Here is a 14,697-nt window from a genome sequence, read left to right as displayed (position 1 = left end):
ACATGCTTTTTTACCTCCTTTTACTTTTAACTTACCTACTTCTTTATATTTAAAGAGTATTTCTTGTAGATACACTTAGCATATTGCTTGTTTTTATATTTTTAGTGTGACATTAGCAACATTTTATATTATTATTGGCATTGCTTGGTCTTATATTTTTAATGTAATATTAACAACATTTTATATTATTATTGGCATGGTTGGCTTTAAATCTACCATTATATTTATTTTCTATTTGCTTATTGCTCCTTTTTTCCACTTTTGGATTGAGAATTTCTAGCATTTTATTTTTCCCCTCTATTTGTTTTTATCTAAATCTCTTTATTAGTTTTAGTAGCTTCATGTACTTTCTGTAATCACCATCTCATCCTTTCTATTATGATCGTCATACATTTTACTTTCACATATGTTAAAATGCCACCATGCAATGTTATTTTCTTTCTTCTAATATTCAAATGTAGTTTAAGGAATTAAGAAATGAAGAGAAAGTGTTTCATATTTAATCCATGTATTTGCCATTTCTAGGTCTTTTATTCCTTCACGTTGCAATCTTCTATCAGTTCCTTTCAGCCTGAAGAAGTATCTTAACATTTCTGTGTAACAGATCAACTTGTGATTATTCTGTTACTTTTGTTCATCTAAAAATTCTTTATTTTTCTTTCCATTTTGAGGGGTATTTTCACTGGATGTATGCTTCTAGGTTGACAGGATTTTCTTTCAGCATTTTAAAGGTGTTATTCCATTGTTTCTGGCTTACAATATCTCTGAAGAGAGATAAGTTATTATGCTTATCTTTATTTTTCTGTAAGTAAGAGTCTTTTTCCCCTCTGTGTCTTAGCCCATTTTGTGTTGCTGTAAAGGAATACCTGATGCTGGGTAATTTATTAAAAAAAGAGGTTTATTTGGCTCATGATTCTGGTGGCTGGAAAGTTCAAGATTGGGCATCTGTATCTGATGAGGGCCTCAGGCTGCTTCCATTTCTGGCAGAAGGCAGAGGGGAGCCAAGATCATGTGGGGAGATGGAAAGCAAGAGATAGGGGAGGTGCTGGGCTCTTTTTAACAACCAGTTCTTTAAGGAGCTATTAGAGGTAGAATTCTCTCACCTTGAGACAGGGCACTAATCAATTCATGAGGAATTTTCTCCCATGACCCAAACACTTCCCATCAGCCCCACCTCCAACACTATGAATCAAATGTCAACATGAGGTTTGGAGGAAACAGGCAACCAAACCATAGCACTCTGGTTTGTTTAATGTTTTTCCTCTTTATCATGAATTTCCAGCAATTAGAATATGATGTTCCTTGTTGTGATTTACTTTGATTTTATCCTCCTGGAGGATCATAAAGCTCTTGGATCTGAAGTTTTATATTTTTTGACTTAATTTGAGATATTTTCAGTCATTATTTCCTCAAATACTTTTATCTGTACACTATTTTCCTCATCTTCTTTTGGGATTTATGTTTCACATATTTTAGAATACTTGATATTGAGTTCCAAGTTACAGAAGCTCTTTTCATTTCTTATGACGACATGCCCTATACCCAATGTAATTATTGTAGAAAATTCAATGTTTGCATAGTACATAATAGTATGAATGTGTAATAATTTACTTATTATAATAAGAAGCTTCTGACATAGATCCCCCAAATCTCACCTCCTGGTATTCCCACTCGTATGGAATCCCTTTCTCTTGAGTGTGGGCTGGACCTAGCAACTTGCTTTTAATGAGTAGAACACAGAAAAATGAATGGGAAAGCACTTCTATGATTAGATTATGAAACAGTGGTAGCAGTCTCTTGCACTCTCTTGTCTTGCTCATTATGATGATGTAAGCTGCAATATGGAGAGGCCCACATAGCAATAAATGTTTTAAGAGCAAAGACTCTTAAAACAGCCAGAGAGGAACTGAGACCCTTGGAACTGAATCCTACCAGCAACTATATAAATGAGCTTGGACATAGATTCTTCTTCAGTTGAACCTTCAGAGGAAATCCCAGCCTCAGCTGCCACCTGAGAGCAGTCTTGTGAGAGACCCCCCTTTTAGAGGTCCCGGAAGAGCAACACCCAGATATGACACACATGGTGATATAATAAATGCTGTTTTAGTGAGTCATTACACTTTGGAATAATTTGTTACACAGCAATAGGTAACAAATACATTTTTTCTATCTACTATTTTTGGACATGCCTCCTTCCTCTTATTTGCTGTTATAAGTATTATTGCATTAAATAGCCTGCAGAACATAACTTATCTTCAGAAACTTATTTACATAAGTGGCATTGGTAAGTCAAAAGGTAGGAGCAGGCCTCAGTTTGGTAGTGCATATAATAAAAGATTGGAATAATACAAAGAAGATTAGCACGGCCTCTACACAAAGATAATATGCAAATTCATGAAGTGCTCCATATTTTTTTACAACGGCTTAAAATCCATTCAATGGATGAAGGATAGTGTTTTCACCAAGTGGTGTTCTGTATCTTGACTGTGGTGGTAAATATTAATACATGAACCTACACATGGGATTAAGTTGTACAGAACTACACACACACACACCACACACACACACACACCCCAACGAGCATAAGTAAAACTGGAGACATCTGAATGAGGGTGCTGAGATGTATCATTGTCAGTATCAGGTTGTGAAATTATACTGTAGTTTTTAAGATGCTATCATTGGGGGAGACTAGGAAAAGAGTACATATGATCTATGATCATTCTGTATTATTCCTTCCAACTAAATGTGAATCTATAATCATCTCAATAAACATTGCAATTTTTAAGTGAGATGAGCATTTTATTTATTTATTTATTTATTTTTCTTGATTATAGAGATTGTGGAATCTTACTGTGTTTCCCAGGCTGGTCTCGAACTCCTGGGCTCAAGTGATCTTCCCGTCTCAGCCTCCCAAAGTGCTGGGATTACTGGCATGAGCCACCATCCCCGGCCAAGAGCAGCATTTTTATAGTTTCAAAATACGTTAACACATTTCACTCCAAGAAGAGCACAATTTATAATTCTACTCACCATACGAATGAGTTAGTTAATGAGCATGCTCACTAGTGTGGTTTTATTAATTTTTGCCCCATTACAGTATAGTAGGAAATTCTGTGAAACCAACAATAAGGAAGATAAAGTGAGTTTTTTAATTATTATTTTTAAGAAGGTATTTCTCTATTGCCCAGGCTTGGAATATAGTGGCTTGTTCATAGCTGACTATAACCGTGAACTCCTGGGCTGAAGCTATCCTCCTGTCTCAGCCTCCCAAGTAGCTAGGACTACGCTTACTACGTAGTAGAGTATAGCTAGGCATACTCTACTACGCCTGGCTAATTTGTTAATTCTTTGTCAGGGTGGGGTCCCACTATGTAGCTCAGGCTGGTCTCGAGCTCCTAGGCTTAATTGATCTTCCCGTCTTGGCCTCCCAAAGAACTGAGATTATATGCGTGAGCCACTGTGCCCTGCATTGTTTTATGCTGATAAAATATTTACTTGACCAAGAACATATAAGAATCACATAGTTCTTATATAATTAATGAATTCTTAATTCCTTTTGCAATGTGGCACAAAAATGTATCAAGTAAAACTACATGATAGGCCGGGCACAGTGGCTCAAGCCTGTAATCCTAGCACTTTGGGAAGACAAGGTGGGTGGATCACCTGAGATCAGGAGTTCGAGACCAGCCTGGCAAACATGGCGATACTCTGTCACTACTAAAAATACAAAGAAGTTAGCCTGGCATGGTGGTGGGCACCTGTAATCCCAGCTACTCAGGAGGCTGAGGCAGGAGAATCACTTGAACCCAGGAGGCGGAGGTTGCAGTGAGCCAAGATCATGGCACTGTACTCCAGCCTGGGTGACAGGCTCCATCTCAAAAAACAGTAACAACAACAAACAAAAACTACATGACAATAATGTGACATTCTCCTCTCAGAATGTAACAGATCAGGCAGATAATAAACATAGAGAAAACTAAAAAACGTTGCAGAAAAGGTTGATTCTTTATCTAAATCTAAATCTACATATATCTGCATCTATATAGTTATATCAAACAACAACACTAAACAGTCTTCAAATATCCATGGGATAATGAGAATTCCACACCCAGACACCCACGCACATGGCTTTAAAAATCCCAAAGAATAGGACTAATTTCAATTCCATGACCCCAATATAGTATAAGTAGAAAAAAAGGAAAATCTTAGGCAGGAAATTTAACCCAAATGCAATTTAAAGATACATTCTAAATACTTGTGAATTAATGAGGGAAACAAAAGTGAACTTCTTCCTCATTTATGAACACTAAGCACTGAAGATAAATGATGGAAACATTCCATGGAAGAGGCTAGAAAATGAATAAGACATTTTTTAAAAAAGAATCCTGTGGTGGATTGCAAAACTGGAGGCAAATTATCCCTCCTGCTGTTGTCTAAGCTCTCCAGGCTCTTAGCATCATCAGGCTCCCACACTGACTCTGAGCTTGGCCTTGGGACCTGCTTTAGCCAATGAGGCAGTTGAAAACATACCACAGGCAGACTTGAAAAGCATGTGCACCTTCTATTTCACTCTCTTATTGTGGTCACCATGTGGAGAAGCCAGGGTTAGGCTGTTGCTTGGTGAGAGGTATGTGGCCCCATCACCCTTGTCACCCTGGCCAATGGCCTGCCAGCTGCCTGTTGTATGAATGAGGGCATCTGAGTTCTTCCAGCCACCAGCCCACTCACTGGCTGATCTTGGATGCCTGAGTGAGCCTAGCAATGATTAGCTGAGGCTGCCTGAACCACTCAGCCCACCCACAGAGTCGTGAGCTAACTAAATAGTGGCTGTTTTTAAGCTGCTGAGTTTTGGGGGTGGTTTGTTACACAGCAAAAGCTGTGGCGTGAAAACATAAGGTTAAGACAAAGAGGCAGTTGTTGCACAAAGTTACAAGTTGTGTCACTGCTCTCCCATCATCTGTGCTAATGAAATAAAGTAAGTGCTAGGCAAGCGATCTATAATGGTGTGACTGGAGCTGCAGAATTCTAAGAAGGTGTACAGAACTTGGCTGAGAGCAGAGAATGTTCCCCAAGCCTGGGCTCTGTGCAAGCATTTCCCCTTCCCTCTGCGCCTAGACATAGAATTCACCCTGGTGACACAGGTCTGTTTCACACCAGGTCATAAGCCACTTTGCCTGAAGCTGGGAGAATCAATAAGGCAATCCTCATAAGCCTCATGGCCCTCTCTCATGGGTCAGGGCTGTGGGTTCTCAGTGCAGTGAGTTCTATAGCTAAGTGGACACAGGTCAGGCAATGAAAACAGCCTTTGCAACGAGAAGCTGAGCTGAACCACAAGCCAATCAGCGCACACTGCAGGGCCAGAGAGCACACACTGCGTAGGTCCTCTGCACATGTTTGAATGAAGGTGTACGCATTGTTAACATAATGTGCACATAGGTGTGGTGACACTCATGTGTCTGGGATTATCCAGTGGGTGATTCTTCAGGTTTCCCTGGGCAGAGGAACCTGGAATCCTTAGCAGACGGGGTTGCCCAGCCGGCTGGCTTAGTCTCAAGCCATCTGAACGGAAGTCAAGGATTTCTGCAGGGACCTGTTGTTCCACAGGTGTTCCTGCAGCATCATAAACAAGATGGAAGGGACAAGCCACATCTGTCTGTTTGCAATAAAAACAAACCCTAAAGAACAGACAAGATGGCACAGAGGCACCACATCTGTTGCAAGGGGACCAGCGGCCGCTGGCAGTTTTTATTTGGCTTTGTTTGTGCAGCTGGGAGGCGGGCCTGGTGGGAGATGGCAGGATTTGTCTTCCGAGTCCCAGAAGCACAGGAGCAGTTAGAATCCTGTCTGGCCCTGCAGGGTCAGAAGCTGCACCATTCCTTTCCAAGGGGGCTGGTGACCTCTCTCTGGCCTGCAATGATCACTCAGCCCATATGCACAGTCCCCAGAGCACCCCCGCCCATGCCTTCACATCTTGGGCTTAAGAAACTGGGAAAGACCACAAGAATCCAAAGAGAGGGTGGTACAGGCAACATTCAACAGCCAAAAATTCTCGTTGCCAAAAATGTCCATTTAGATCCAGTTTAGAATTTAAAACTAAATGTCTTTTTTTTTTTTTTTTTAAATAGGGTATTTCTCTGTTGTGGTCTGGACTGCAGTCCAATGGCATGATCATGGCTCACTGCAGCCTTGGCTTCCCGGGCTCCTATTATCCTGCCTCAGCCTCTTGAGAAGCTAGGACCACCATGCTCAGCTAATTTTTAAAATTTTTGTGGAGACAGGGTCTCACCATGTTGCCCAGACCGGTCTTGAATTCTTGGCCTCAAGAGATCCTCCCACCTTAGCCACCCAAAATGTTGGAGTTACAGGCATAAGCCACTGCACCCAGCTTTGTTCTTGGTTTTATGATTGGGAAGTTCTGGGTACATTCACTGAAGCTGTAGTTTTCTCCATTGTCCAGGGCCCTGGCTTTGGGCTGCCCTCTGCCTGCTGGATCTCCCACCCCTGTATGGCCCAGTGGTTTGTAAATGGCAAACTCCAAAGGGCTATGACCCCATGTGGCTCATTTTTGTATCCCCAGCTCCAGAAAATGCCTGGCACACTATAGTCCCCAAGTCATTCACTCATAGTAACTCAGTGGTCAGTAAGGCCACTTCTAGGTGACTTCTAGATATTCCTCCAGGTGGTCAGTTTATTCTGCAAAGTCTTTGGATTCCTCTAAAATCTGCAATGGTGAATCTCTGCGTCATGGGAATCTGGGGGAGTCCCACAGTGTGATTGACACAGTCAGTCTTGGCCACTTTTTAGGTTTTTGATTCTTATTGATATTGAGTTCCAAGGCTTCAAAGTCAGGATGAGGCCGGGCATGGCAGCTCACCCTTATAATTCCAGCACTTTGGGAGGCTGAGGTGGAGGATTGCTTCAGCCCTGAGGTTTGAGTCTAGCCTAGGCAACATAGTGAGACCCCATCTATACAAACACTCACACACAATAGCCAGGCATGATGGTGTCTGCCTGTAGTCCCAGCACTTTGGGAAGCCGAGGTGAGAGAATTACTTGAGCCCAGAAGTTTGAGACCAGCTGGGGCAGCATAGTGAGACCCTGTCTCTACAAAAAATAAAATAAAATAAATCAGCCAGGAGTGATTGCACACACCTGTAGTCCCAGCTACTCTGGAGGCTGATGGAGGGGATGGCTTGAGCCCAGGAGTTGGAGGCTGCAGTGAGCAGTGATCACTCTAGCCTGGGTGACAGAGTGAGACCCTGTCTCAAGAGAAAAAAGAAAAAAAAAAAGTCAGGATGGGCAATAGTAAGAATGAATACATAAACAGGTAACTTAGAGTGTTGCTGGATGAGTTGGGAGCCTGCTGCTGTCACCCCGCACACACTGCCTTCCCTGGTCCCAGGAACAGGACATCTTCCTTATGCATACCTTGGTCCTTCTCCTTCCAGGCTTTGGTGTCTAGCTTGAAATATGGCTGCTTCTCATGGCTTCTCCTCCACCTTCTAATCAATCGAACAGCTTTGGGGACCTCATATATTTCCCATTCACCTGGCCAGCTTCCCTCTGTCCCTTAAACCTTCACAGGTGTCTACGTTTAGCCTGGCATAGACAACAAGGCCACTGGCACACAAAGCTTCAGGGATGCTTGTCCCGAACCAGTGCTCATAGATGCTGACATTGTCACAGCAGTCCCTGTTGATACATCTGTTCATAGGAAGAGGAAAGACAGCACCACCACTCAGCTTGAGTTGAATTTATTTTTGTTCTATGAGACTGCAGAAGTCGAGACCCGTGATGCCTATCTAAAAATCCAACCATATCAAAAGAAAGCCGCCACTCTATAAATGAGATTAGCTATCTCCCAATTTCGGTGTATAAATTGGCTCTCAATTTAAACTTCCTCCCCTGAAGTACTCCTTCATTACAAACCATCACTGCATCAGGAGAACATTGGAAAAAAGAAAAGCAACACAACAAAATACTTAATTTCATTAATCTGTTTAGCAATACCAATATAATGAGGCATAGTATTGATTTTCTTACTTAGGATTTAAAATCTAGACTTCTTTTCACAGAATTAAATGCTTCAAACTGATATTCCACCTCTTTACAGTTGCATCTTTAATTTAGTTGTTATAATTAGGCATTAACGGGTGTCACTAGGATAGCCAGTTAGAGACCATTCTGTTCTGCTTGTCTTGATTATCACAGTTTAGATGTAAAGTAAATTAGAATGAAAGACTATACAGTCCAATTACAGATAAAAGCAGCAAACTGCACTGTTGTAATTAGATGCCAGGACTATTTTTCTTAGATTTTGTATCTCTGAGGGCCTTTCTTAGAGCTACTTAGCTGAAGCTACTGCTAAAAGATTTCAGAAGTGGGTCTGAGTCTTTGAGGCCATCTTGTCTCTTCCAAAACTTGAACTTCTGACTGGGCTTTCCTCCCGGGAGCCTCTTTTCTTTACCCAGAGCCCATGAGGACTTGCTGGAGTTGCTTTTTCCCTTGGTGCCAGGGTCTTCAGGCATCCCTGCCTTTCAGTGCCTGGGCAGCTCAGGTAGACTGGGGTGTAAGGGTTGGTTTCTTCATGCGTCCATCTGGCTACCCCATCCCTCTTCCTCTGACCTCTTCACCACCTCCTTTTCTTCCCCTCCTTCTCTTCCCCATTCATGTCTAAACTTGAATATTGCCCTGACTTTTTGGCTCAGAATGGTGATCCAAACCATGCTTTCAACCCCGGCAGCAGAATTTACTAAAGGTGAGGATATGCTAAGGGTGCCTTCTTGTAGGCACTGTTTATCTTTGAGCAGAGAGGGGAACAGCCAGATGTGGGGGCTGAAGAATGACTTAGAGGTGATAGACCCATCCATTCGTTGAATAAGCATTTATAATCAGTGTTATAATAAGCATGCATTGACTGTCCAGTCTGCCGTGTGTGTGTCTGCCCCACAGTCACCAGGTCCTGAGTCCCCCACCCCAGCAGTTTATGTTCCTGGACTCTCATCCATTGTCATGCCTTATACAGTGGCTGAAGCACTTGTGAGCATGAAGTCTCCGTGTTCTGTGAGGGACAGAGCAGGGACACCTAGTCCATACAGGAGGCAAGAAATCCCCCTGTCCTTCACAACACTGAGCTGTGACACCTAAGGTGTTTCGAAGATCTAGAGGCAATTATTTAGATGGGTAGATCAATAGCAGGAAAAAAGTTCCAGGAGGAATATCCTGTTTAACTCAAAGGCACTGAGGTAGTCTCAGGTAGTGAGAGCATGGTGGGAAATAAACCTACAAGGAGTAAAAGTGTGGCCAGATGTGGTGGCTCATGCCAGTGATCCCAGCACTTTGGGAGGCCAAGGCAGGAGGATCATGAGGTCAGGAGTTTAAGACCAGCTTGGCTGACATGGTGAAACCCCATCTCTACTAAAAATGAAAAAATTAGATGAGTGTGGTGGCTCATGCCTGTAATCCCAGCTACTCAGGAGGCTGAGGCAGGAGAATCAATTGAATCCGGGAGGCAGAGGTTGCAGTGACCTGAGATAATGCCGCTGCACTCCAGCTTAGGTGATAGAACAAGACTCTGTCTGGAAAGAAAAAGAAAATTAGGAGGGCCCAGGCCATGAAGGATCTTGTGAGCTAAGCTGAAGGAGATGACTTATGACTCAGTTAAGACCCTAGTCATGGGAAATGTCTGCAGGGTCCTCCCTGCACTGAAGTAAACGCCTGGGTCCTCAGTCCTATTGAAATCCTGGTGCAGACTGGCACCTGGGCATCAAATCAAAACCAAAACTAAAGACGAAACCTTATTCCTTGCAGATGTTTTATGAGAGAGCCACTGTTGATTTAAGAAGATTCCTTTTATTTCCATGATGAATTAATTTCTTAGAGATCGTTTAAGGTATATTCCAAGCATATATTTTCTTTTGCGACCAAACGGATCTGACCTCTTACTAATTTTGTCTACAATTAGTTTGGTGTAATTACCATCACTTACGATTCAGTCTGCTTTCACTAAAAAAAATTATTGTTCACGGGGTCATAAAACTCTTTAAAAATTGCTTAATGAAAAATGGAGCCTTGGGAACGTCGCATGAGATAAGCCCAGCCATTAAATCCTGGACTTACTGTGTGCAGGAGGTAGTGGTTAGTGCTAGAACTTCCTCAGCAGTGGAGTGGCAGCATGTGGGAGAGAAGCCCTCCTTTACGGGTGTCCCCTTATGTCCCTGGGTGTGTGCAGCCTAGCAGGGTCTGCAATACCAACTCAAACACAAAATGCCTAATATGCCCTGTGTTCATCTCCTGCTTTTCTCCTGATGAGTCAGAATGGACAGATCCAACCAGAATAAAGAAAGAATGGGAACGCAGCATTGTAGACCCATCACTAGCCTCGAAGTCAATTTCATCATTCACAGGTAGATATTGGCTGAGCTAAGCCCACTCTTGTGCAACCTCTACATTTGAGAGGCTCACAGCCTGGTGGGGCACTGGACAGCCACGCTGCCCGTCCTGCCCTCACTTCCCCACGGCAAGCCTCCTCCTATCAGCCAGCCCTGATTATGAAGAGTGACAATCCATTCTTAGTTATCTCAAGTGGGCTAGTACCTCCTCATCCCCTCATTGCTGGTCTGGAGAAGTACAAAACCAATGATCTTGAATTTTCTCCAACAACACATGTCTTTGAAGTATGATGAGTGCACCGAAGAACTTTGTTCTTTTGTTCTTGGTGTAGACATACAGGTTCTGATGTTCTGGTGTATATGAATCAGGGTTCTCTGGAGAAACAGAACTGATAGAATATAGAGATATAGGCATACGTGCATATAGAAATAGATATAGCTAGCCAGATAGTTGAGAGGGGATCTACTATGGGATTTGGCTCACACTATTACGGTGACTGAGAAGTTCCACAGTATGCTGTCTGCAAGCTGGAGAGCCAGGGCAGCCACTGGTGCAGCTCAGTCCCAGGCCCATGGCCTGAAAACCTTTAAACAGCAGGTAGGGGAACTGGTAAAAGTCTCAAAGTTCAGTGGCTGGAAAATGCGGACTTTTGGTGTCTAAGGTCGGAAGATGGATGTCCCAGACCCAGAAGAGACGGAGAGCAAACTGACCTTGCCTCTGCCTTTTTGTTCTATCTGGGCCCTCATCCAATGGGAGGGTGTCTGCCTTAATTGGGAGACAGCAGATCTTCCTTACTCAGTTCTCTGACTCACACGCCTAACTCTTCTAGATACAACTTCACACACATCCCCCAAATAATGCTTTATCATACCAGCTATCCCGGTATCCCTTAACCATCAAGCTGACACCTAAAAATTAGCCATGACATGGTGTGAACAGACAAGCCCCTCATGTTCTGGGTGGGCACACACATAGCCTCACATTCTGGGTGTACACACACAGGTCCTCACGTTCTGGGTGTGTTTACAAACGTTCCCGTGTTCTGGGTGTGCACACAAGCTCTTGTGTTCTGGGTGTGTATATACACATTCTCATGTTCTGTGTATGTGCACACATGTCCTCATGTGCTGAGTGTGTATATACAAGTTTCCATGTTCTGGGTGTGCACACACACCCCCCCATGCTCTGGGTGTGTGTGTCTGAGCTGGTACCACTTCACAGTATTGCTTCAAATTGTTACAGTGAAGAAGATGTGCAAGAAGAAGGAAGATTCTAGAATCAGGGTTGCCTGGATAATCACTGCAAGGTGTTCAGCTCTGGGTGTCTGAGCATGTGGCTGACAGGGCCCCACCGCCCCCTGAAACAGACCCTGCAGCTCTGGCCCCCAGTCACAAGCACCCCCAAGCCCACTGAGTCACCTGACTTTGCTTCTTCAGTTTAGAGCACAGTTGCTAAGTAAAAGGTAGCAAGACATGGACACTGACATTACAGATGAGCTTCTGTGTCCAAGAAGGCAAACTGGGCAGGATTTGGATCCTGGGGTTGGGGGAACCATCTGTCTCCAGCACACCATCACATACTCCCAGCCAGCACTGTTGTTACCCGGAAGGAGACGAAAGCTGTGTGAGATACGGTCCTTGTTTTCAGAACTCTACAACTTCATGAGGAGGATAAAACAAGCCATGAAAACAGCACAGGAGCAAAGGAAAAGGGTGTGGAGTTGGCCAAATGGTGCCCAGAGGGTTGGCTGTGGGCCTGGAGTTGTGTTTCATCTGTGTCTATCATGTTTTTAATGTTTACAGATTGAAATCAGGATGCACGGTTCTCTTGAAATGGGGAGATGTGGCCACTGCAGCCGCAGCGCAGCGCTTGGGTTTGCCATGGCCCCTCACTCTGTGTGTAGCTTCATACCTCATTCCGCTTGGCTGGCGGGGCCTCATTTGCACCAGTGACTCCTTGGGCAAGCAACCTAGCCTCTCTCTGCCCCATGTTCCTCATCTGAAAATAAGAGTGACGGTGCCACTGCCTCATGCTGTGAGCATGGTCATTAAATGGGAAAAATTCCTGTAAGGGGCTTAGCATGTTGTTCAGTATAGAGAAGGCACTCATGAAGTGCTGGCCATTGTCATCTTTGTGATCATATTTAATGATATAATTTTTATAATGTACTTTTGATAATATGTAATAATAATCAGTAGTCATTCATTATTCCTAGTGAACCAATGCAGAAACCTTGCAGCTAAACCCTGAGGTTAAACTGCGAGGTCCAACTTGCATTTTACATCCTGCCAGCCAAATGACATGCAATCATTTGTGAGGTTGAACATTTTCTTTTTATAAACCTGTGACCCACAGCTTTGTTGTCTCCTGCAGCACCTTTTAAGGGATGGTTGGTTATATTTGCTAACCAACCAAATATAACCAAATAGAACCAACCAAAGTCTGCCGAACTTAGATCAAGAATTTTCAAAATGATAGATAGCTCCAAAACTCTGGAGCAAAATAGAATCTTATTCAATATGGAATTCACAAGTGCAATGTACAAGGACGATATACTAGTCCTTATTGATGGTGAATTCATCTTTCCCACTCAGGATTCCTGGAGACCGCACAACCCTGGCACTTGAATGTTGTGAATTTGGATCATGATAAATACAAATCTTTTGTGTATGTAACTTAAATCTGGGTATTTCCTCCAAAGGTTGGGGAGCTTCTTCCAAGTCATCTTTATGAAAAAAACAGTTCTTTAGATTATAGTGTTTGCTTTCCTTAGGGGAACAATGTCTTTTGATAAGTAGAATTTATTTACAGAAATTAGTGCCAAGATCTTGTTAAACCATGCTCAATATTCCGTTTCAATCCTTGCGTGAAATGTTGGTATATGTCTTGTGAAATGGACATGTATGAATCAAAGGATGCAATAGATTTCATTAGTGATTCAACATTGATTAACAAGCAGGCTTTATGGGGATTTTAAAGTATTATATCCCTTACCTTTGTTCAGTAACAAAATAAAGTGACTTCGGCAGTATTCTGTGGGTTTGAGGAGGGCTGGAAAGAGATACCTGAGTCCTAGGTTCACCTTCACTCCTAAAATTCCTGCTTCATCCATTGGGACATAAGTGGAAACAAAGGAGTCTTTGGTTATGCAAATCTGGGTGTTGATGTGTCCAGTGCTTTTTCAACTTGTCCCTGGATGGAAAGCATTTACTGACCATCCACTATATGCTCAGGACTGTCCCCAGTACAGAGGATGCAGCAGTGAAAAGAGAGCCCTAGGCCTGACGCAGTGGTTCACGCCTGTAATCCCAGCATTTTGGGAGGCCGAGGCGGGTGGATCACCTGAGGTCAGGAGTTCGAGACCAGCCTGGCCAACATAGTCTCTACTAAAAATATAAAAATTAGCTGGGCATGGTGGCAGATGCCTGTAATCTCAGCTACTCAGGAGGCTGAAGCAGGAGAATCACTTGAACCTGGGAGGCGGAGATTGCAGTGAGCTGAGATCACGCCACTGCATTGCAGCCTGGATGACAGAGGGAGGCTCTGTCAAAACAAAAACAAAAACAGAGAGCCCTAGCATCTTCCAAATATTCCTTGACTACCTACCAAGTACCCAGGGCTGTTGTGTTGGGAACACAGTGGTGATGAAGGGGCAGATACAATTTTTTTCCCTCATGTACTCATTCTCAGGTGAAGAGATAGTCAATAAAATCATAGCTAATGCCAGTCAGGGATGACAGAGCCATGACAGAAAGGAAGACAGGTGAGGGCACAGGAGCCATGGGGGACATGGCAGGTGATGACAGTCGGCCTCCCTCTCTGAGAAGCCTCCGGGCAGAGATGGGAGCAGATGAGGATAACGACGAGAGGGTCAGGTCACACCGGGCTTCTTGGGGCCACACGGAGCTCAGATTTTATATTGGATGTGATGGGAAGCCCTTTGAGAAGGGGAGTAACATGATCTTTAGTTCTTTGCCAGATCTTAATTCAAACAGGCTTGGAAACTAGAGCATACTTTGGTGACCTCTTCTGCAAATGGGGTACAGGCAGGCAACTAGAGTCAGTGATGACAATTTAGAGAGAGGGAGGGACTGTGGTAAACCCAAGCACAGGCCAGGGCTTCTCGTGAGGAAGACGGATTCTTTCTTCAGTCACACTGGAGAAGAGGCCCAGAGAATGTGAGTACTGGCACACAAGTGACCCCAAATGAATCCTTGATCAGGCAATTATGGGCATTTATACACCCAATATTTTTGTTGTATATATGTAAGGCATAAAACATGATGTTCTGATAGACCGAGTGAA

The 14,697-nt window shown here is 43.4% G+C and overlaps 1 non-coding gene across 1 annotated transcript; it reads left to right on the top strand.

Moving 5' to 3' along the window:
- Window positions 1-2,309: 2,309 nt before the first annotated feature.
- LOC117093997 lies at window positions 2,310-2,414 on the top strand. Its single transcript, XR_004441338.1, has one exon. It is a non-coding gene; the product is annotated as a U6 spliceosomal RNA (small nuclear RNA).
- The last annotated feature ends 12,283 nt before the right edge of the window (window positions 2,415-14,697 follow it).

This window comes from Trachypithecus francoisi, unplaced genomic scaffold (assembly GCF_009764315.1).
Source record: "Trachypithecus francoisi isolate TF-2019V2 unplaced genomic scaffold, Tfra_2.0 Lachesis_group12, whole genome shotgun sequence".
Lineage (NCBI taxonomy): Eukaryota > Metazoa > Chordata > Mammalia > Primates > Cercopithecidae > Trachypithecus > Trachypithecus francoisi.
This window is presented reverse-complemented; position numbering and strand designations above follow the sequence as displayed.